The sequence below is a fragment of the Armigeres subalbatus genome, chromosome 3, assembly GCF_024139115.2.
Source record: "Armigeres subalbatus isolate Guangzhou_Male chromosome 3, GZ_Asu_2, whole genome shotgun sequence".
NCBI classification, from domain to species: Eukaryota; Metazoa; Arthropoda; class Insecta; order Diptera; family Culicidae; genus Armigeres; species Armigeres subalbatus.
Window position 1 is genome coordinate 282,009,430 of NC_085141.1, and position 24,510 is coordinate 282,033,939.

General features: G+C 39.7%; 6 non-coding genes and 1 pseudogene across 6 annotated transcripts; 3 read left to right on the forward strand and 4 right to left on the reverse strand.

Annotated features, from left to right (window-relative positions):
- Nucleotides 1-9,484: 9,484 nt before the first annotated feature.
- LOC134228195 (U1 spliceosomal RNA) lies at nucleotides 9,485-9,650 on the forward strand. Its single transcript, XR_009983865.1, has one exon. It is a non-coding gene; the product is annotated as a U1 spliceosomal RNA (small nuclear RNA).
- A 1,608-nt stretch (nucleotides 9,651-11,258) lies between these two features.
- Nucleotides 11,259-11,424, forward strand: LOC134228191 (U1 spliceosomal RNA). Its single transcript, XR_009983861.1, has one exon. It is a non-coding gene; the product is annotated as a U1 spliceosomal RNA (small nuclear RNA).
- Nucleotides 11,425-12,690: 1,266 nt separating this feature from the next.
- LOC134228190 (U1 spliceosomal RNA) lies at nucleotides 12,691-12,856 on the forward strand. Its single transcript, XR_009983860.1, has one exon. It is a non-coding gene; the product is annotated as a U1 spliceosomal RNA (small nuclear RNA).
- A 1,517-nt stretch (nucleotides 12,857-14,373) lies between these two features.
- LOC134228327 (U1 spliceosomal RNA) lies at nucleotides 14,374-14,539 on the reverse strand. The gene has a single exon (XR_009983968.1). It is a non-coding gene; the product is annotated as a U1 spliceosomal RNA (small nuclear RNA).
- A 2,400-nt stretch (nucleotides 14,540-16,939) lies between these two features.
- LOC134228197 (U1 spliceosomal RNA) lies at nucleotides 16,940-17,085 on the reverse strand (annotated as a pseudogene).
- A 1,489-nt stretch (nucleotides 17,086-18,574) lies between these two features.
- On the reverse strand, nucleotides 18,575-18,740 carry LOC134228192 (U1 spliceosomal RNA). Its single transcript, XR_009983862.1, has one exon. It is a non-coding gene; the product is annotated as a U1 spliceosomal RNA (small nuclear RNA).
- A 3,851-nt stretch (nucleotides 18,741-22,591) lies between these two features.
- On the reverse strand, nucleotides 22,592-22,757 carry LOC134228324 (U1 spliceosomal RNA). The gene has a single exon (XR_009983965.1). It is a non-coding gene; the product is annotated as a U1 spliceosomal RNA (small nuclear RNA).
- Nucleotides 22,758-24,510: the final 1,753 nt, after the last annotated feature.

The window sequence follows — 24,510 nt, forward strand, 5'->3', positions numbered from 1 at the left end:
TGGGTCACCGATGGGTCTAAAATGGCGGCGATATGGACAACGGGGAAATACCCAGTCCAAGAGTTGGTGTCTTCGACACACGAGGGCTTCATCATTGCCAAAATCAACGGGGTCTTCTTCTGCAGCTGCTATGCGCCTCCTCGATGGTCGATCGAGCAGTTCGGTCGAATGCTAGATTGTTTGACGGCTAACTTGATGGGGCGTAGGCCGGTGGTTATAGCGGGGGACTTCAACGCTTGGGCCGTGGAATGGGGAAGATCCTGCTGGATTCAGTGGCCATGTTGGATGTGGACTTGGCTAATGTCGGTACCAAAAGTACCTACAGCTGGAACGGGGCCGAGTCGATTATCGACGTTACGTTCTGGAGCCCTGGCCAAACGAGTAGTTCGAACTGGAGGGTAGATGATGGCTACACTCACAGCGACCACCTGGCGGTTCGCTACAGTATCGACTATACGACCAGCATTCAGCGGACGGAAGAAGGGCGAGGCCTAGCCCTCGTATGTGGAAGACATCATACTTCGACGACGAGGTGTTTAAGGAAGCGCTCCGCCGCGAGCACAATACTCTCGGTCTGAGCGGCGAGCAGCTGGTAACAGTACTCTCGCGTTCATGCGATGCCACCATGCCTAGGAAAGTCCACCCTAGGAATGGGAGGCCACCGGCTTACTGGTGGACTCAAGCAATTGCGAACCTGCACCGCGCCTGCCTACGGGCAAGGAGGCGGATGCAGCGAGCACGCACAGAAGAGGAGCGTGTTGAACGACGGGTGGCGTTCGTGGCTGCTAGAGCCGCTCTGAAGACTAAGATTAGATCAAGCAAAAAAGCCTGCTTCGAGGGCCTGTGTCAAAGTGCCAACGCGAATCCATGGGGTGACGCCTATAGGGTCGTAATGGCCAAGACACGTGGAGAGGATCATCGCGGGGCTCTTCCCACGTCACGACCCAAGTCCCTGGCCTCCCTTTGTGGAGCTGCCAGGAGCCAGGGTGGCCGACGAGGGAAGAGTAACTGTGGCGGAACTTGCGGGGATTGCACAGTCCCTTAGTGTAGGTAAGGCGCCAGGACCGGATGGTATTCCGAACCTGGCCATCAAAGCGGCCATTGCTGAGGCTCCCGAGATGTTCAGATCTGTCATGCAGAGATGCCTAGACGAGGAAGTCTTCCCTGAAGCATGGAAAAGGCAGAGCTTGGTCCTATTGCCAAAGGCGGGAAAACCACCGGGGGATCCGTCGCGACCAATATGACCAATATGCCTGCTTGATACGGCGGGGAAGGTGCTCGAGAAGATCATCCTCAACAGGTTGTTGATACGCACGGAGGGTGCGGATGGTCTATCGAGTAACCAGTTTGGCTTCCGAAAGGGTAAGTCGACCGTAGACGCTACCCGAGCAGCACAAGTTAGACAAAAATGGTTGCAGCAACTTGATTGTGACTAAATCTGGTCACATATGAGTTGCAGCAACCTATGTGAAGCATGTGTGCTGCTAGGGAGGTGCTTGTCGGTTACCAAATCCGCGGAGATAGCTATCCAGCGTAAGAGGAGGGGAGTTCGCTATTGTGCAGTAGTGACTCTCGACGTGAGGAATGCTTTCAATAGTGCCAGTTGGGCAGCTATATTGCAGATGCGCTCCTGCGTCTTGGAATTCCCGAGTACCTGTACAAGATTCTCGGAAGCTACTTCCAGAATCGAGTACTGGTATACGACACGGAGGCGGGTCGGAAGTGCGTTGACATAACCTCAGGGGTTCCGCAAGGTTCCATACTGGGTCCGTTGTTATGGAACGACATGTACGACGGTGTCTAGAGGTTGAAGTTCCCGGTGGGCGTGGTAATCGTCGGCTTCGCTGACGATATTACGCTGGAGGTCTACGGCGAATCGATCGAAGAGGTGGAGTTGACTGCAACCCACTCGATCGCAATTGTGGAGGAGTGGATGAGTTCCAGGAAGTTAGAACTGGCTCACCACAAGACTGAGGTGGTTGTTGTTAACAACCGAAAGTCGGAGCAACAAGCGGTGATAAGGGCAGGCAACTGCACGGTCACCTCTGAACGCTCCATCAAACTCTTGGGGGTAATGATCGACGATAAGCTCACCTTTGGTAGCCACGTCAATTACGCCTGCAAGCGTGCCTCCACAGCTATAGTGGCATTGTCGCGGATGATGTCCAATAGCTCTGCGGTTTATGCCAGCAAGCGCAAGCTTCTGTCCATACTGAGGTATGGGGGGCCAGCTTGGGGCACCGCCCTGCGTATTAACTGCTACAGAACGAAGATAGAAAGTTAGTTAGGCTCATGTGCCTAAGAGTTGCGAACGCGTACCGTACCGTGTTGCACGATGCACTTTGCGTCATCACCGGTATGATGCCTATTGACATCGTTATCGGTGAAGACATAGAGTGCTTCGAAATGCGCGGCACGAGAGGCATCCGTAGGACTGTCATGTTGGCATCAATGGTCAAATGGCAGCGTGCGTGGGACAGTACCACTAAGGGTAGATGGACACATAGGTTGATACCGGAGATAGGTACGTGAGTCAAGAGGCGCCATGGGGAAATCACTTTCCACCTAACCCAGGTCCTTACAGGCCATGGTTGCTTCAGACAGTACCTACACCGGTTCGGACACTCGGCCTCGCCCGAGGATGTGTAAAGATGAAGTTGGCTGGAACGCAGTTTTATCGGCTATCGCCCAAATTGTCTCGGAGCTACACAGAAGGTGGCGCGTGGACTTGAGGAACTCGAGGGTTCGGAGTCGGCTTCATGGGTCATACCGGTGCCCTGTGGTCGAACTCGATCCTTTTATCGAACAAAGGGCCGCGTGAAGAACAACATGGTATCGTCGCTTTCGCGGCGACGGTCAACCGGGCGGGTTCCGAGCCCGAGGACGGAAAGGGGTCCTCGTCACGACTGGGGCAGGCGTAGGCACCGCGTCGGCAAGTCTCTCTGTGTGCTGGCGAATAGGCCCTATCGCAGAGAGATCAATTTGGGTTGCACGCGGCATCATCATTCTTGATACCAGTCGTGCAGAGGGAAGCAGGCGCGAAGTCGACCCTTCCCACCTTCCAAGGACATAGGGCGTGGTAAAGCCACCTGGAAAGCCGGCAATGCACTGGCACGATACCATGGTGTTCTTCTAAAAAAGCGAGTCACGATGTTCGATGCTACAAGGACACGCAGCTAACCTCGAGGGTGCGTTATGCACTGGCCCCCCTTTGAAGCATTACTTTCTGGTTGTACCGAAGGGACGATGGGCTTGGCGGCAATGGAAACGGTTTAGCGAGTCAAGGATGCAGTCCTGCCTCCCTCGTTTGCTGTTGGAGGTGGCCCCTAACCCCGCACTTCCTGGGCAACCCAGGATGTCTGTTGAGCAGATTCCCCCTCCATTGCTTAGGAAGAAAAAAAAAACAAATCACAGTTAGTTGTGCTACTAGGGAAGATAATCCAATAATCCATTCGCGATTCTGAACAGATTCGGGGAAGAATCCTTTCGGAATTTGTTTAAAATTTTAAATAGAGTCCGTTTAGGATTCTGATTGAGATTCTGAAAAGAATCTGAATGAAGGTTCTGAACAGAATCTGTTTGCGATCCTGAAAAATATTCGAATGGCATTCTGAACAGAATCTATTGTTAATAGTCAACGTAATTTCTGGAGGTAATAATTTACCAAATTTCAGTTTAATTTCTCCAAAACCTAAATAATTTTGAGAAATAGAAACATTATTATCACGGAGCAGTGTATGACAAAATTATTTTTACCTGTAGTTTAATCTTGAGTTCCTTTAGATCTGCTTTTTGATAGAAAACCCAAGCAGCACAAATTGTTTCACTACTGAACATTTCACTGTGTTGCAACTTTTCGGAAAGAAACAATCTTTGCGTATGTGCCATCAAATATAACTTTCCTGCAATCTAAAAAGCGCAAGAGGTGGAGCCTGCGGAAACATCCTTCGATTGCAGTAAAATTGCAATATTGTTGCAAAATACTACAGCGGAAAAAAATAAAATAAAAATATAAAACTGGATTCCATTTATGGATCTTGTGATTGATAGTCCTTCACTCTACCACAGCACCAATCAACACTTCGAAGGGACTGCATGTTGACTCACCATAAAAACCATACGATTATGAAGTTTTGTGCTCGGGTTTTCTGTTACTTGATTGCACCATCCCAAGCAGCACAAATTGTTTCACTACTGAACATTTCACTGTGTTGCAACTTTTCGGAAAGAAACAATCTTTGCGTATGTGCCATCAAATATAACTTTCCTGCAATCTAAAAAGCGCAAGAGGTGGAGCCTGCGGAAACATCCTTCGATTGCAGTAAAATTGCAATATTGTTGCAAAATACTACAGCGGAAAAAAATAAAATAAAAATATAAAACTGGATTCCATTTATGGATCTTGTGATTGATAGTCCTTCACTCTACCACAGCACCAATCAACACTTCGAAGGGACTGCATGTTGACTCACCATAAAAACCATACGATTATGAAGTTTTGTGCTCGGGTTTTCTGTTACTTGATTGCACCATCCCAAGCAGCACAAATTGTTTCACTACTGAACATTTCACTGTGTTGCAACTTTTCGGAAAGAAACAATCTTTGCGTATGTGCCATCAAATATAACTTTCCTGCAATCTAAAAGCGCAAGAGGTGGAGCCTACGGAAACATCCTTCGATTGCAGTAAAATTGCAATATTGTTGCAAAATACTACAGCGGAAAAAATAAAATAAAAATATAAAACTGGATTCCATTTATGGATCTTGTGATTGATAGTCCTTCACTCTACCACAGCACCATTCCAACACTTCAGAAGGACTGCATGTTGACTCACCATAAAAACCATACGATTATGAAGTTTTGTGCTCGGGTTTTCTGTTACTTGATTGCACCATCCCAAGCAGCACAAATTGTTTCACTACTGAACATTTCACTGTGTTGCAACTTTTCGGAAAGAAACAATCTTTGCGTATGTGCCATCAAATATAACTTTCCTGCAATCTAAAAAGCGCAAGAGGTGGAGCCTGCGGAAACATCCTTCGATTGCAGTAAAATTGCAATATTGTTGCAAAATACTACAGCGGAAAAAAATAAAATAAAAATATAAAACTGGATTCCATTTATGGATCTTGTGATTGATAGTCCTTCACTCTACCACAGCACCAATCAACACTTCGAAGGGACTGCATGTTGACTCACCATAAAAACCATACGATTATGAAGTTTTGTGCTCGGGTTTTCTGTTACTTGATTGCACCATCCCAAGCAGCACAAATTGTTTCACTACTGAACATTTCACTGTGTTGCAACTTTTCGGAAAGAAACAATCTTTGCGTATGTGTTATCAAATGTAACTTTCCTGCAATCTAAAAGCGCAAGAGGTGGAGCCTACGGAAACATCCTTCGATTGCAGTAAAATTGCAATAATGTTGCAAAATACTACAGCGGAAAAAAATAAAAATATAAAACTGGATTCCATTTATGGATCTTGTGATTGATAGTCCTTCACTCTACCACAGCACCAATCAACACTTCGAAGGGACTGCATGTTGACTCACCATAAACACCATACGATTATGAAGTTTTGTGCTCGGGTTTTCTGTTACTTGATTGCACCATCCCAAGCAGCACAAATTGTTTCACTACTGAACATTTCACTGTGTTGCAACTATTCGGAAAGGAACAATCTTTGCGTATGTGCCATCAAATATAACTCTCTTGCAATCTAAAAAGCGCAAGAGGTGGAGCCCGCGGAAACATCCTTCGATTGCAGTAAAATTGCTATATTGTTGCAAAATACTACAGCGGAAAAAAATAAAATAAAAATATAAAACTGGATTTGATTTATGGATCTTGTGATTGATAGTCCTTCACTCTACCACAGCACCAATCAACACTTCGAAGGGACTGCATGTTGACTCACCATAAAAACCATACGATTATGAAGTTTTGTACTCGGGTTTTCTGTTACTTGATTGCACCATTACAGGAAAAAATTGTAAGTTGTCTAAACGTTGAACGATGCTAAATTAAACATGAAGACACATTCAACTTATTTGCAACTTAATTTAAACAAACAATTCAATTTTGAAGGACGCATTGAAGTTACATGGTAAAAAATATGCAACTTAATGATTTTGTTTCGTGTTTGCAACATGAAGTGCAGTATTCTTTGTTTGTTTGTTTCCAAACGTCAAACACGTACTGCATTGCAATTTTAATGAAACATTGATCACAATTCGAACGTTTTTGACATCTTGATGCAACTTTTTTGTGCTTTGATGTTTTTCCAATGCCTTTAATGAAACTGAATAGAAACAAAGTGCTTTTAGGAAGATGTTGCGTGTGCTACTTGGGATTACAGGAAAAAATTGTAAGTTGTCTAAACGTTGAACGATGCTAAATTAAACATGAAGACACATTCAACTTATTTGCAACTTAATATAAACAAACAATTCAATTTTGAAGGACGCATTGAAGTTACATGGTAAAAAATATGCAACTTAATGATTTTGTTTCGTGTTTGCAACATGAAGTGCAGTATTCTTTGTTTGTTTGTTTCCAAACGTCAAACACGTACTGCATTGCAATTTTAATGAAACATTGATCACAATTCGAACGTTTTTGACATCTTGATGCAACTTTTTTGTGCTTTGATGTTTTTCCAATGCCTTTAATGAAACTGAATAGAAACAAAGTGCTTTTAGGAAGATGTTGCGTGTGCTACTTGGGAATTGCTATTATCATAACCCGAGGCGATAACATCGCAATGTATTTGCTGTTAATGTAGGCTGACATCTATATATGAAGTTATAATTTGAAGAATAATAATGATGCAATGAAATGATACTATAAATATATAAATCGTGCTTCAACTTCATAGTGATGGAACTTGACAGGTTCCCGAGTACATCGAGATATTGGGAATGATAAAAAGCTTTTCGTGTTATATGAGGATTATCAATGGGCCACACGTACACCCAGTTCTTTTTTATATGGGTGGTTTTTAGTCGATAAAGACCTTTAGCGTTGATGAAACTATGAGTTAACCCCATGAAAAAATCACAAAAAAAACAAAGAAAATTCAGGTAGCATTAAAAAAGTTGGGAAAAATCAGGTTAACCGGGAAATTAAAGAATTCCAACCGAGTAAAAAATATATTGGGTGCAGTGTATTCTCAGAAAACCTTCGCGGGCCGCATGAAAAGGCTTGGAGGGCAGCATGCGCACTTTGGAGATCACTGACTTAAGTAATGATCTGTTTTATAGTCTGGAGAAGTGTGCCCTACGCTCATTTCACTTCAAAAATATTGACAAAATTCTTTAGATTCAATCGATTCTAAAATTGATGGTGACGCTAGTTTGATATGTTTCAACAAAGGTAGTACGGCAGTTAACTTCTCGATATAAGCTTGCAATGCGTAGCAGTCTGGTTGATTTACATGAACGAAACATATTTTTTTTTATATTTTATCTTTTATCTAAATTTATCTTCATGACTAGGTAAAAATTCTAAAGGAAATATGATCAATAAGCGTTGCTTACCAAATCTCTCAGTTTAACCATAATTTCATCCGTGTTGTATGCACCACCCAAAAATGATAATCAAAATATTCCAATATATTTCACTAAAATTGTCATACTGCTCTGCACAAGATTAGTGTAAGTCTTATCCTTAAGATGGTAAATTTCCCAGACCAATGTGAATAAGGTGGAAATATTATTGTATCTAACGTAACAGATCAAGGATTTAAACGTCAAGTTTTTGGTCGAGTTCATCCATGTGGGAGCTTACAAATGTATTTTCCATGAAAACGTGGTGGCGCATTTTATACCGATTACTTCTAAAGAGAAAATCATTTGAAAATTATAAATTTTTTATTCTTCATAGTCCATAATGTAGTACTTAGTCTAACGTTGGAATTTGTTTTCTAATAAGCGTTTCCACCTCAGTAATTGATTGCAAATCATTTTATGTTTGTCATTGTATGACTATGAATAGCGCAAACTATTCCATACTGCACCAAGAAACCTGAAGCAGATTCTGAGCTGAACCGTGAAGCAGCACATTGAGCTCGCCAGTGAGTAGCATTTGGGCACGATATGGCCTCCTGAACTTTTCTTTTTCAGTGGCCCACGTCGATCGTCGTAGAAATGTCGGTTTTCACATCAAAGTGTTCACCACGCACTCCAGGCATGTTTATGACCGAACCCGATTACGTCGGGAACTGTTCACGAACAACGCGATCGACTTTTTCTTCAATAATAAAATCTCATCACTTAGCTCCGGAGACAAATTATAAATACAAACGTACTACACATTAGATCCAGCGACGCGCATGCATACATCCATTGACTTTCCATTTTCGTACATAAACTTCCTTGGCTCTGCATTTTTCGTAATGCCTCCATCGTTGCTTCCAGTGCCGCGAACTTCACGAAGAGTGATCGACCCATGGCCTTTCTATACGCCGACTCCATTACTAGAACATCGAATCGTGCATGCAGCGACAACGTCACTTCCGCAACTTGCATGGTCAAACTGTGCTTCTTCTAACTATTGCACTTTCTACAACGATGTTAGTCCTCGAAAATTAAACGTGGAAAGGTTCGATATCGGAGTTATTTTTTTTTCGATTATTTTGATTATTCTAGAAAATCACATGTTAGAAATCAATAAGAAATAGTTGGTTTTCTAAGCACCATTTATTGGTAAGTATAAGTATGTATAACATAGAGTATAACATGTACAGTGTACACACAAACCACATATTTTTATATCTCGAGAACTAATGTAATAGAAGCAAAGAATGTCTATATGATTTCCTGAAAAAGTAGAATAAAATCTGAGGAGTATATTGATTTCTATCCAATTTCTATTCAATAACGTGACGAGTTTGATTCTTAACTCGGTTCACGGTTAAAGTGGGATAGTTATTGTGCGACATATGCTTGCTTATCTTTGCTATTCAAATCTTCTCTGTTACAATCAATCTGATCGTTACATAAACCTTTGTCATAACTAAATCGTACAGTGATCCTGCTGACTTGATGCTAAATTTGGCTAGCGTAATAAAAATGTGTTGCAATTGCAAAATTGTCCATTAGCTATTTTTCACTCTCTTTAGACAAAAGAATCTCGTAAACATATTTGTGGAGGATAGTTTTATTTGAAATGCATCGGATAATCTTCGAATTCATCGGTATCGAGAAAATGAAGAGATTAGAACAAAATTTTCTTACAAGGTTTTTTTTTCCTTTCTATCATGACATGTTTTCTACCACTCAAAATCGGGTAGTAACATTTGCATATATGAAGCAACTGAAGGATTCTTATCAGATAATCTCTGGCCACGCATATTCATGTTTATTGCAATACCCTCATTAGAGGTAGGCCGTTGTCTTAACATAAACAAAACGCATAAATCACTAAATCAACATGCTGTTCCCAGTCGATGTCTTAGCATAAAACCATTCAAAGGCATACTTACCTGGCACAGGGGTTACCGTGATCATCAAGGCGGTTCCCCCAAGGTGAGGCCCAGCCATTGCACATCCGTGCTGGGTTGACCCCTGCGAATATCCCTCAAGTGGATATCTCGTGTGTGAAATTTTTGGTAGCCGGGACGTGCGTACGCGCACATCCCGATCTCAATTCAAATATAAAATCTCTTCAATAGCAACTGGACAACTGGTCAGGGTGCTGCAAAACATCATCAAGCGGCTTTTCACTGACTTGCGGTATTTTGTTTGTAGAAGCAGAACGGACTTCAAATTTATATCAATTCATGTCTGCATTTGTTGCAGGATATTCTCAGTTAAAGGGTTGAAGGATACGATACGATTTGTGATCAATTTAATTTGCCACATGAAAACTTTTAGGTCTGTATTTTCTTTTTTTCGCCATCAGAAACAACAACTTTCGGGTAGGCTCATACCTAAGATGATGTGAAAATCTTATGTTTTCGAAATATTACTTTTTTCTTAAAATTATAACTTTTGTACTGTTGAACTGATTGACAATCTATTGACAAAGCTAAAGAATGCTACTTTCTATAAAGAAAATACGAACCCTTGTGTTCTTTTTAATTGGGGAAAAAAAATCAAAATTCCTAATTTTGACAGCGACGATCTTAAACGACCCTACGACATATAAAACAAATTAGCGATGTTGGAAAAGCCGTTCAAGACATTCAAATTTCTGAAAATTAGGGCACTGTTTTGCTATACATCATCCACAACATATGCTTCACACGAGTAAGGAGACGCTTGGTTGCTCATCACTTTGTTTGTATGGCGAATGGGTTATTTTTTATCAGAACGGTTTGTCCGACATCTCTACTTGATGGTATGTTATGTAAAATTGAAAAATCTTCTAATTAAAAATAAGAATACTAGGAGTCATTGAATTGTACCGAAATTTATCCATATAAAATCATATTGATCGAAGGGACGTATTACGTATTCTTTCTTCAGTACTCTTAAGCTTTTTCTGGGAATAGTAGATTTTTCTCAGTACGTTAGACTGGTGCTAATTGTCAGTTGGTCTATGACAATATTGCGATGGTAAGAGCTCGCCACTTGAGTTTAAATCATTCAAAGGTGCTTTCCTATTTCCGGGTATTGACCACCGGACAATTCAACAAACAATGGAAGCGAAAAAAACTTATTACATTGAAAATATGCTTGATCAGCTGAAAAACTAGCTTATTGAGTATGTGATGATCTTGTTGTTGATTATAAAAAATCACAAAAATAAAGATTAAAAAAAAAGCTTATTAAGCGTAAATCGTAAATTGTTTGTTGGGATGGGACATCATTTACAATGTTTAAATTGATTACCTCCAACAATCGAAATAAATCTTTCACATGTTGTAGGTATGCACATCAAGATTTCAAATATTGCAATAAAGGCCCATGTCGGGTAGTCAATACCCGAATAATAGGTAATTAAAATTAATTGAAATAAAATTGTTTCGTGTTGTATTTTTAAATATATTTCTCTCATGACCGCTGATGTGCCCTGTGACAGTATTGGAGTCGCGAGCTACTTATAAGATAGTTTATCACAACTGTGTTATATTTAATGTGCCTGCATAGATTCGATATCAAATCAAATAAGATTCTTCAAACATCCTTCTTATATGAAAATGTCCTGTTTCAAGGTAGCTAAATGTCCCTGCATACAAAAATGTACATATCACTGAACCAACATGCTTTTCTCTATTGATGTCCTAGAAGCAAACCACTCGAAGGCATACTTACCTGGCACAGGGGTTACCGTGATCATTAAGGCGGTTCCCCCAGGTTGAGGCCCGGCCATTGCACATCCGTGCTGGGTTGACCCCTGCGAATATCCCTCAAGTGGATATCTCGTGTGCGAAATTTTTGGTAGCCGGGACGTGCGTACGCGCACATCCCGATCTTAACATATTAGAATCACTTTTCAAAGACGTGGACTACAATGAAGCATCCTGTTTTTACTGTTTATTCCTCGAAAATTTTGCAAATGATCCCTAAGCGGCCTTATCCTATCCTCAGATAATGTCGGAGCTCTGGATCCGGACTTTTTCCTCGTCTAAGTTTACTTTCAAATGTAGATACGTGTCCCAATGGTGTTCCTTTAGGTTGGACTAGTATATTTTTTTTCAAACCATCTAAATTCAGTGGTACAAAAAATACCACAATATGTATACGCCAGGTATCAGTGTATAAGTGCACGAATATGTTTCTGCTAATCCGTATGCTTTTTTATTTCACCCGGCAAGGCAAATAGGTAGTCAATTTTAAAATTCTTATTAAAAAGTTAAAACACATTTTATCCAAAAATAGAAATTTTATTTACTCTTAGATTAGCAACACGAAAGTTGAAGCATGTGTTGATAAGTTGATTTAAATGTAGTTGTCTAAATGTCTAACGCTGCGTATTCAAAAGTTCACTGTTAATCAAAAAAATCACTGTTAAAAGCATTTCAAAAACATTTTTGAATATACTTCCTATCTTCTCCATGTCGAAATACAGAGATTTCACGCACACGTCCGTCTCCACCAGATGGCAGCAGCACGGCTTTGTGTGCCTTTTCAGTGATAAAGATTGTGGATTCTTGGCACATTATGACTTATTTTGCGCAATTGAAATTCATGTAATGTCAGATATAGGAAACTTTTGAATCAATTACTATGGAAATGTTTATTTAAAAATGAAATCTGAAGTCAGGCTGAGAAAATATGATTTCATTAATAAATGATTTTCTGTGGAGTTTGTAACCATGGAGATGTTGGGTTGAACTTCTACGAAACCTTAAACACAACAACCATGCGCCTCCTTTCAAGAAATAACTGCGTTACCATTCAAACTAACTACACCATCGGAAAGTATTTATTTTTATTAGTTCTTATTATTCCGATTTCTTTTTCGGAATGCTTCTTTTCACTGTCAAATTTCTAAGAATCATTTTTCCCGTCTATGTCGGATAAGGTAAAATTCATATGGCACTATGTCACTGCTTACTGCATAGGATGTTACATGTATCGATTTAATATCGAATAAGAATCTTCAATCGTTGTCCTTCTTATATGAAAATATCCTTCTTCAAGTTAGGTAACCATCCATGCAAATAAACGTATATAAATCACTGAATCAACATGTTCTTCCCAACTGATGTCCTAGAAGCATACCACTCTAAGGCATACTTACCTGGCACAGGGGTTACCGTGATCATCAAGGCGGTTCCCCCAGGGTGAGGCCTGGCCATTGCACATCCGTGCTGGGTTGACCCCTGCGAATATCCCTCAAGTGGATATCTCGTGTGTGAAATTTTTGGTAGCCGGGACGTGCGTGCGCGCACATCCCGATCTTAAAATATCGTTAAAAGTCGTGAATTACAATAGAACATCTTGTTCTTTGCTACACTGATTGTTTTATAATTTATTGTCCAGGTTCTAGTGTTTGTTTCTCGTATGCTTCTTCAATAATTTCTTCCAAGATTACGTTGGCCACCCATTCATTACTATCACATTGGCAACCCGTTAACCAAGACGAACCTCTGCCATAAAACCTAACCCCCAGATTCCAAAAAAATTCCGCAGGAACTCGTGGCGAGTGCAGAAGTGTTCTCGGCTTGCAGTGGGCGAGTGACTGCATCATCAATTCCTTCCCATCCCCGATGACCGTGAGGGCGTGGCCAGCGCCGTTATCGACCTTCCAAAATACTAGAGCTCTCGGACTGTGCACATTGAGGTTGGAATGCAAATCACATGCTTCCATCCATTGGTTCCCTGTGCAATTGCGATTGTTCTGGTCGATCACGAAGTAGCAGTTACGAAATGCACGGTCATCATGCTCATGCTCATGCTCAATTTCTTCCAAGATTACGTTGGCCTACCATCGGATAAAGTCAGTGCTCCGGATTCTGAACCTTTTAACCTGTTCAATGTTGCAACTTTTCTTCAAATGTGGATATGCATCCCAACGACGTTTTTTTGGGTTGCACAGTCATTTTTTTTTAGACGTGCAAAGAAAATTCGCAGACTGCTAAACTCAGTGGTATTCTTTTTTCTACCTCCAGACTCCAGTGTATAAGGTTTCGTATTTTCTACTTGCATACGCGAATTGTTAAATAATTGGTCCATGTAGTTCAGCAGTGCTGGCAGAATAAAAAAAAATTGTGTATGGTTTGTACAATCAAACTTCAAAGCATTATAGCTTTTTTTTGCCTCCCGAGGTGAGCCGGCCAAGGGCTGAAAGCTTCCCTAATAAAGATACAAAAAAGCTTTGTTTTTGCGGACGGTCCACCAGCGTACCTTCTTCAGCAAAGTTTTCAGTTATTCTTTGGGTTATACTTAAACGCAATATGCCACTTAGTTTACGATTAATTGAAACCTCTAGGAGTCCAAATGGACAAATGTACAAATGCGAGGAAGCAACCAACCAAATCTGCACAGTTGTTTGGTACCCCGAATGGTTTCGAAAAACCATTGATTTGAACAAATGACCATGATGCCCCATTCTAATATATGTATATGGAGGTAGAAAAAAGAATCCCACTGAGTTTAACAGTCTGCGAATTTTCTATGATGGTCTAGAGAAAAAATGACTCTGTGCAACCCAAAGGAACATCGTAGGGATGCATATCCACATTTGAAGAAAAATTTCAACATTGAAAAGTATATGGTATGTCAGAAAAAGAGTGAGAAGGAAAGTATGTCAGAATCCGGAGCATTGACATTATCCGATGGTAGGCCAACGTAATCTTGGAAAAAATCATCGAAGAAACGAACACTAGAACATGGACAATAAATTATAAAACAATCAGTGTAGCAAAAAACAATATGATATATTGTAATTCACGACTTTTAATGATATGTTAAGATCGGGATGTGCGCGTACGCACGTCCCGGCTACCAAAAATTTCACACACGAGATATCCACTTGAGGGATATTCGCAGGGGTCAACCCAGCACGGATGTGCAATGGCCGGGCCTCACCCTGGGGGAACCGCCTTAATGATCACGGTAACCCCTGTGCCAGGTAAGTATGCTTTTGGATAGTTTGCCTTCAGGACATAAATTGAGAAGAGCATGTTGGTTCAGTGATTTGTACATTTTTGTATGTATGGTCATTTAGCAGCCTTTAAAAAGGATATTTTCATATAAGAAGGGCACTGATTAAGGTATATTATTCGATATTAAATCGATACATGTAGCATCCTATGCAGCAAACAGTGACACAGTGCCATATGAATTTTACCTGATCCGACACAGATGAAAAAAAGGACAAAGAAATAAGCATTCTGTAGTTATGGGTTTAGAAGGAAAAAGTTCGAATTGCATTCTTGTCGAATAAGAAATAATAAAAAGAAAAACTTTCCGATGGTGTAGTTAGTTTAGTTTGAATAATGCCGTAGTTATTTCTGATAAGGAGGCGCATGGTTGTTACTTATTACGTATCGTAGGAGTTCAACCCAACATCTTCATGATTAGGGTAAGACGGTATAATGCGCCCCACCTGGCCAAAACGCCCCCCTTTGATTTCTAGAAAACTATGCCTAACTAAGGGTAAAAATCAGTTGGAACCTATAAATATGTGTAAAGCCATCATACTATGTGAATGTCGAAGTATTTTTCTATTACACAATGAAAATAATAGCAAAATACAAAAAGTTACAGTTTTGATGTAACTTTTCATGTTTGTTTGCTCAACATTCTGGAGCGACTATAGCATACTGTCCGGAACACTTGCACTGGAACACTCAGTTGGGCAACAAAATATTTTTTCTCAGTGGTTAATATCATATAAAATTGCTTCCATCTGCAAAAATTAACGATTTTCGAAAACATGCGTCACTGGCCAAAACGCCCCAGTGTAGGCAGGACAGTATGCCCTTACCAACTGTACACAAGCGCAGCGAGCCTGCAGCAGTTGCTTCCAAATTGTATGGACAATATTAAAATGTAATTCACACCTGCTTAAATGGACTTATGTTAGTTTTTTAATGTCAAGCACATAAGGATTTGTAACCTTTTTATTATGGGATAGATAAAATACTAATACAGGGCTGTGAAACGTGTTTGAGTACGGTGGGGCGTATTGCCCAGGCACTTTTTGAAATCCAGTTTTTCACGACTTTTCAAAAAAGCTTTATTACGTGTTATCTGTAATATTTTTATATGACTACTCACGAGTAATGAATTTGCGACTTGTTGAACTACCAAATAACACAAAATTTGCATAAATTACGTTGAAAAGTAAAAAGTTTTCATAGGTATTGCCTTAGGGGGGCATATTATACCGTCTTACCCTACAAAATTCCACAAAAAAAATTTACAGGTGAAATTATATTTTTCCAGTCTGACTTCGGATTTCTTTTACAAATAAACTTTACCATAGTTATTGATTGAAAAGGTTGATTGAAAAAATATCTGCCATTATATGAATTTCAATAGCGCAAAATAAGTCATAATGCACCGAGAATCGACGTTTTCTCACTAAAACGGCACTAGATCGAACCGTGAAAAATTGATGTACATATAACTATCGTATATGATTTAATTATGAGGATTAAAAATTGAGTTTGAATTTGAGATGGATGATAGTACAATTTATAGTTTTCATCATCCACTGGCCCTGGGGCCCTCCTTAGCCGTGCGGTAAGACGCGCGGCTACAAAGCAAGGCCATGCTGAGGGTGACTGGGTTCGATTCCCGGTGCCGGTCTAGGCAATTTTCGGATTGGAAATTGTCTCGACTTCCCTGGGCATAAAAGTATCATCGTGTTAGCCTCATGATATACGAATGCAAAAATGGTAACCTGGCTTAGAAACATCGCAGTTAATTACTGTGGAAGTGCTTAATGAACACTAAGCTGCGAGGCGGCTCTGTCCCAGTGTGTGATTTAATGCCAATAAGAAGAAGAAGAAGAAGATCATCCACTGGCATTCCTTCTCCGTCATGCGTAGGTAATATTCTATTTATTAAACAGGTCCATGCCAACCTGATACAATTGAGGCAACATTCAAACTACCACAATTACCTATGCATGAATAAGAACGAATCATTGGAAGCGGTAGAGCAAACTCTAAACGAAAGACAGGACTAATAAGATTTTATAATTCCAACAATAAGACAACTTTTAATTGCAGAAAGGAACAAAACATTATACGGGTTATTATACGGCAGAACATGGGTTTTTTTCCTGGAAACCTGATACAATTCTGCAACCTGCACTCGAACAATACGGATGAGCAGGAAAATATTCGTGCACTTATACACTGGTACCTGGGGCATACATATGTCAAGATCCTGAGCTCCGACATTATCTAAGGATAGAATAATCTCACTAGATAACATCGCACAACTTTCGAGGAATAAACAGTAAAAACAGGATTGTAATTAGGATTGTAGTCCACGTCTTTGGAAAATGATTCTGATATGTAAAGATCGGGATGTGCGCGTACGCACGTCCCGGCTACCAAAAATTTCGCACACGAGATATCCACTTGAGGGATATTCGCAGGGGTCAACCCAGGCCTCAACCTGGGGGAACCGCCTTAATGATCACGGTAACCCCTGTGCCAGGTAAGTATGCCTTAGAGTGGTTTGCTTCTAGGACATCAATAAAGAAAATCATGTTGGTTCAGTGATATGTACATTTGTATGCATGGACGTTTAGCTACCTTGAAACAGGATATTTTCATATAAGAAGGATGCTTGAAGAATCCTATTTGATTTCATATCGAATCTTTGCAGGGAAACTAAATACAGCTTTGAGATATCTTTACATCATCGTAGTAAAAAAAATGGTTTTCGTACGGTCGAGTTGCCGAATAATATGCAATTAATTATCATCGTAGTTCTAATAAACTATCTTATAAGTAACTCACGACTCCAATACTGTTTTTTTCTGAAAATGGTGGCGATGCATTTTAACTAATACAAAAACATGCAAAATGATCGAAAAAATGTGATCTATTCTCCTAAAGAGCTTTTTTGACCTTTCTAATGTGATTCTTTCAATATATTTTATAATGCACGAGAAAGGCATCATCACTGCTAGGTGGATTAATCTGGGTTTTTAAATAAAAAGTAACCCATTCGCCATACAAACAAAGTGACAACCAAGCGTCTCCTTACTCGTGTGAAGCATATGTTGTGGATGGTGTCGTATAGCAAATAGAGATGTCGTAAAATCTCGATTAATCGATTAGAAACTAATCGATTACTCTCGATTCTTATCGATTATTGAATCGATTAATCGTTGGGTAGTAATCGATTAAAAATTAATCGATTATCACAACGATGAATCGATTAATCGAAGTAATCGCTTAATTTGCGACATCCTTATGATGTCGTAAAATCCCGATTAATCGATTAGTAACTAATCGATTACTGTTGATTCTTCTCGATTATTGAATCGATTAGTCGTTGGGTAATAATCGATTCAAAATTAATCGATTATCACAACGATTAATCGATTAATCGAAATAATCGATTAATTTGCGACATCTCTAATAGCAAATCAGTGTCTTAATTTTCAGAAATTTGTATCTCCAGAACCGCTTTTCCAACATCGCTAAATTTTGTATATGTCATAGGGTTGTTTAAGATCGTCGCCGTCAAAATTAGGAATTTTGATTATTTTTCCCAACTAATAAGAACACAAAGGGTTCGTATTTTTTCCAGCTTTGTCAATAGATTGTCAATCAGTTCAACAGCTCAAAAGCTATAATTTCAAGAAAAATGTAATATTTGGAAAACATAAGATTTTCACATTATCTTAGGTATGGGCCTTCCCAAAAGTTGTTGTTTCTGATTGCGAAAAAAAGAAAATACAGGCCTAAAAGTTTTCATGTGGCTAATTAAATTGATCACAAATCGTATCGTATCCTTCAACCCATTTAACTGAGAATATCCTGCAACAAATGCAGACAAGAATTGATATAATATAATATCCGTTCTCCTTCTACAAACAAAATATCGCAAAATATTTCCACTGAAAAGCGGCTTGATGATGTTTTGCAAAACTCTGACCAGTTGTCCAGTTGCTATTAAAGAGGTTTTATATTTGAATTGAGATCGGGATGTGCGCGTACGCACGTCCCGGCTACCAAAAATTTCACACACGAGATATCCACATGAGGGATATTCGCAGGGGTCAGCCCAGCACGGATGTGCAATGGCCGGGCCTCACCCTGGGGGAACTGCCTTGATGATCACGGTAACCCCTGTGCCAGGTAAGTATGCCTTTGAATGGTTTTATGCTAAGACATCGACTGGGAAAAGCATGTTGATTTAGTGATTTATGCGTTTTGTTTATGTTGAGACAATGCCCTACCTCTAATAAGGGTGTGTAGGAATCATGAATATGTGTGGCCAGAGATTATCTGATAAGAATCCTTCAGTTGCTGCATGTATGCAAATTTAACTATCCGATTTTGGGTGGAAAAATACCCAATGGAAAATTCAGAAATTGCAACATATTTTTATCACGCTAGCCAAATTTAGCAGCTACTCAGCAGGATCACTGTACGATTTAGTTATGACAGAGGTTTATATAACGACCAGGTTGATTGTAACAGAGAAGATTTGAATATCAAGGATAAGCATCTGTCGCACAATAACTATCCCACTTCAAGTAGAAACCAAAAGCCTCAAATATTCTGAAAATCATTGGGTATGGAAACGCCTGGTTGTTCATTTGTGTGTGGTATGGGGAGTACCATGATAAATTTTGCATGATGAATCGTGAGCCGAGTTGAGAATCAACCTCGTCATTGAATAGAAATTGAGTAGAAATCATTTAAATCCTCAGATTTTATTCTATTTTTTTCAGGAAATCATATAGACATTCTTTGCTTCTTTGCTTTGTTTTCGTGTAGAGTGCTGCACAATGGGGTCCTGTCCGACCCTATCCGGGTCGTAGCTGGTGTGAGGCAAGGATGTATTCTATCACCGTTACTGTTCCTCATCGTAATCGACGAGATTCTGGTAGATGCGATTGACCGTGAACCAAACCGCGGGCTGTTATAGCAGCCTATAACCATGGAGCACTTAAACGACTTCGAATTGGCTGATGACGTTGCACTCCTCGCGCAACGGCGCTCTGATATGCAAAGTAAGCTCAACGACCTTGCCGAGCGCTCCTCCTCGGCAGGTTTAGTCATCAACGTCAACAAAACCAAATCGTTGGATGTAAACACGGTGACTCCTTCCAGTTCCACAGTAGCCGGGCAACCAGTGGAGAATGTTGAAAGCTTCCAATATCTTGGTAGCCAAATGGCGTCAGACGGCGGTACCAAGATCGACATAGGCGCACGGATCAAGAAAGCAAGCAAGGGCTGCCTTTGCGAGTTTAAGAAATATCTGGACAAGGCAGATAAGTGAATGCACCAATATACGAATTTTCAACTCTAACGTGAAATCTGTGCCATCTTCTTCTTCTTCATTGGCATTACATCCCCACACTGGGACATTGCCGCCCCGCAGCTTAGTGTTCATCATTAAGCACTTCCACAGTTATTAACTGCGAGGTTTCTAAGCCAACCCGACTAGAACAGCATAACAAAAATTGAACGCAATTTTAACATATTGTGATATTTATAACTTATTTTGATACAATTTTGTTCTCAGTAGTCATTATCTTTGAAATGTTGTAACAGGATTATATCATAATATGATTAGAAAAATGCTTAACACCGAATTGCCCAACAGTAGGCAATTAAAATAGATGTAGCAAAGTCTCCCAGCCATAGATGTCACAACGCTGATATAATTTGAGAAGATTGCCTTATTTGTAATGTTGTTCATTTCATGTTCTCGAAAAATATTCTTGTTCAGACGAAAACGAATGATCACAATCTCGAAACCCATAACGACCTGTAAAATTTCCAACTGCACAGAAACAATATATTTTGTATCTGATTCTGTTATAAATTTCTAACAAAATATGTTATTTTTTTGATAAAATTGTAACAAAATTTGATAGTTTTTTGTTTCCAGTAGTGTAGTTTTTGATAGAAATTTAGATATTTTAACAACATCCTGCACCTAATTTCTAACAAATTTTGTTATAAAAAATTAGTATAACATAATAACATAGGATGATATAATTTTGATATGACCTTCTAGTCGGGATGTTACCAGTTTTGCATTCGTATATCATGAGGCTAACACGATGATACTTTTATGCCCAGGGAAGTCGAGGCAATTTCCAATCCGAAAATTGTCTAGACCGGCACCGGGAATCGAACCCAGCCACCCTCAGCATGGTCTTGCTTTGTAGCCGCGCATCTTACCGCACTGAAATCTGTGCCATACGCTAGCGAAACATGGTGTGTATCAGTGGAGAACACTCAACGGCTGCAGGTGTTCATTAACAGATGCTTGCGGTATATAATTCGGGCCCGGTGGCCTCACAAGTGGATCTCAAACAACGAGCTCCATCGTCGTCGTCACCAGAGGCCGATAGCAATAGAAATACGGGATCGGAAGTGGGGCTGGGTCGGCCACACTCTACGTAGGGGAGGAAACGAAATCTGTAAACAAGCATTAGACTGGAACCCAGTGGGACGTCGCAGCAGAGGCAGACCCAGAGGCTCATGGCGGCGAAGCCTCAATAAAGAAATAAAAGAAGTCGACCGAAATCTGACCTGGCAACAGGTTAAAGTGATAGCCGGGCAACGCTTAGGATGGATATCTTTCAAGTCGGCCCTTTGCACCACCGGAGGTGTACAGGATCCATAAGTAAGTAAAGATTTTGTTATGACAAAGTTTTATATATTGACCAGGTTTATAGTAACAGAATTGATTTGAATTTCAACTATGGACACAAGTCCCACAAAAACTATCCCACTCCAAGTAGAAACCGCAAGCCAAAAAGTTCTTTAAAAATCATTGGATATGGAAACGCTTGGTTGTTTATTGATATTTGGTGTGGAGTGCACCAGATAAACTATGTTTAGAGAATCACGAATCGAACTGACAATTAAGGAACATCACACTTATCTGGTGCAAAAGAGAAAAAATTAAGGATAAGGAAAAAATCTACGAACACATTCACCTATTATAAGCAAGCAGGCTTCGGAATTCTCACTCATATGAATAAAAACCCAGGTTTGATCCAAACAGCGGAGTGCAATTTTTCCATATTCTTCTTTGAGCAAGTATTTTCACACAATATTTTATCTGGATAGAAAGACGGGCGATAAACTCGCGAGCGCCAGCTTGCCGGATAATTTAATTTTGGGCCTCCAAATTCTCCATCTCGCCGCTTCTCCAGATAAGTTGTAAAAGCATACTCGCAAAAATGTAGTTCCGCGGCGGGATTCGATCCCAAAACAATTTTAAAATGTGTAGAGCGCCCACTATAACCACGCCACCACACGAATTAATTGAAAGCAAATAGAAAAACTGCTGTATTGAACCTACTACTTATCAAGGCGCATCGTCGCATGCAATCAGTTCAGAGAAGCAAAGTAAGCAGAATTTGATTTTCGCGAAACATTGGGAAGAGGGATAGCAATTTTTCGCACCATTGCTTGTGCCGGAGTTTATCGCACTGTAATTTATCCGGATAAAATGGATGGTGGAGCGATCTGTTGTCGTGTGAGTGAGTGTTGGAGGTAATCAATTCAAACATTGTAATTAATGTTCATCCCAACAAACAATTTACGCTTAATAAGATTTTTTTTTAAGTCTTTATTTTTATTTTTATAATCAACAATAAGCAAGCGATATTTTATGAAGTAATTTAAAAAAAATGAAAATGTAAGAAATCCAGTAAAATCCTATTACTGGTACAGCACACTCAACAAGTTCGATCCACATTAAGCATTTGATGATCGTTGTAAAGAAAATAACACATATGAAAAAGCACACTTTAATCATACGAGTCTCGAAAGGTTAAATTTCCGACTGTCGTTATCCCTGTATTCATTATAACATGACAAATTTGCATGAAAAATCGTGCGGAACACTACTTACAGGAACTTTGCGACGGACTCGAAAGGCTTGCCGCGAAATTCAGGGGGAACCTTTATTTAGAACCACAAGTTATGAGATTCATGGCTATTCAAGATTGTTAATTAAATTAGATCGGGATGTGCGCGTACGCACGTCCCGGCTACCAAAAATTTCGCACACGAGATATCCACATGAGGGATATTCGCAGGGGTCAACCCAGCACGGATGTGCAATGGCCGGGCCTCACCCTGGGGGAACCGCCTTGATGATCACGGTAACCCCTGTGCCAGGTAAGTATGCCTTAGAGTGGTTTGCTTCTAGGACATCAATAGAGAAAATCATGTTGGTTCAGTGATATGTACATTTGTATGCATGGACGTTTAGCTACCTTGAAACAGGATATTTTCATATAAGAAGGATGCTTGAAGAATGCTATTTGATTTCATATCGAATCTTTGCAGGGAAACTGAATACAGCTTTGAAATATCTTTACATCATCGTAGTTGTGATAAACTATCTTATAAGTAACTCACGACTCTAATGCTGTTTTTATGCTAAGGGCACATCAGCGGTCATGGAGGGAAGACACTTGAAAATACAAAACGTAAACAAAAATATTTGACCACCCGACATGGACCTTTATTGCAATATTTGAAATCTTGATGTGCATGCCTACAGTATGTGATTTATTCCGAATGATGTGTTGGAGGTAATCAATTCAAACATTGTAATTAATGTCCATCCCAACAAACAATTTACGCTTAATAAGATTTTTTTTAAGTCTTTATTTTTATTTTTATAATCAACAATAAGTTCATCACGTAATTATTAAGCTTTAAGTTTTTCAGCTCTGATAAAGCATATTTTCAATGTAATAAGCATTTTTACCGCTTCCATTGTTTGCTGATTTGTCCGGTGGTCAATACCCGGGAATAGGAAAGCACCTTTGATTGAATTAAACTCAAGTGGCGAGTTCTTACCATCGCAATATTATCATAGGGGTATGACCAACTGACAATTAGCACCAATCTACCGTACTAAGAATCTTGGGTTTGAGAGCCCCACCGAAGAAGGAACGTGATTTTAAACGTGACAATTTTAAACGTGACATTTAATCTATTCTTTTTTGCTGTTCATCGTTTACATCGTTTCGTCATGTTGATGCTAACTTTTTCAAGAGGCCCTTAGAAAAAAGATACAAGAACTATAAAACAAAAACGGTTGCATTAAAAAATGTTTCAGGTCAGACTTTTTCCAATATAGTTCTCTCAGATTTTTGCCCTATTATTTTTATTTTACCATAAGGAGGGCCAAGATAGGAGTGTCAGAAATATCAACGTTTCCAATAAATTACGTTTATTCTAAAAATCTTTTTTCCAAAAGAATCTACTATTTCCAATAAAAAAGCTTAAGAGTACTGAAGAAAGAATACGTAATACGTTCCTTCGAAGTCAATTACTCCTTGTTTTCATCTTTTTAATTACAAGATCTTTCAATTTTACGTAACATACCATCAAGTAGAGATGTCGGACAAACCGTTCTGAAGAAAGTTTTTTTTAAATAAAAAGTAACCCATTCGCCATACAAGCAAAGTGATAAGTAACCAAGCGTCTCCTTACTCGTGTGAAGCATATGTTGTCGATGGTGCTTGTATAGGACAACAGTGTCTTAATTTCCAGAAATTTGTATCTCCGGAACGGATTTTCCAACATCGCTAATTTGTTTTATATATCGTAGGGTCATTTAAGATCGTCCCTGCCATAATTAAGAATTTTGATTATTTTCCCAACTAAAAAGAACTCAAAGGGTTCGTTTATTTTTCTAGAAAGTAGCATTCTTTAGCTTTGTCAATAGATTGCACAGCTCAACAAGATTTTGTCCCTAACACCAAATAATGTGTCCCTAGTAGATTTTTGCTCGCTGAATCCGAATCAGATTTAGATTTGCTCTAACACGTCGAGATTTTGAGATATACCTCAATAAATGTCGTAAAATCAGAGCATTTTGAATCAGCCATCATTAATTCTATAAAAATAATTACTAGTCAATCA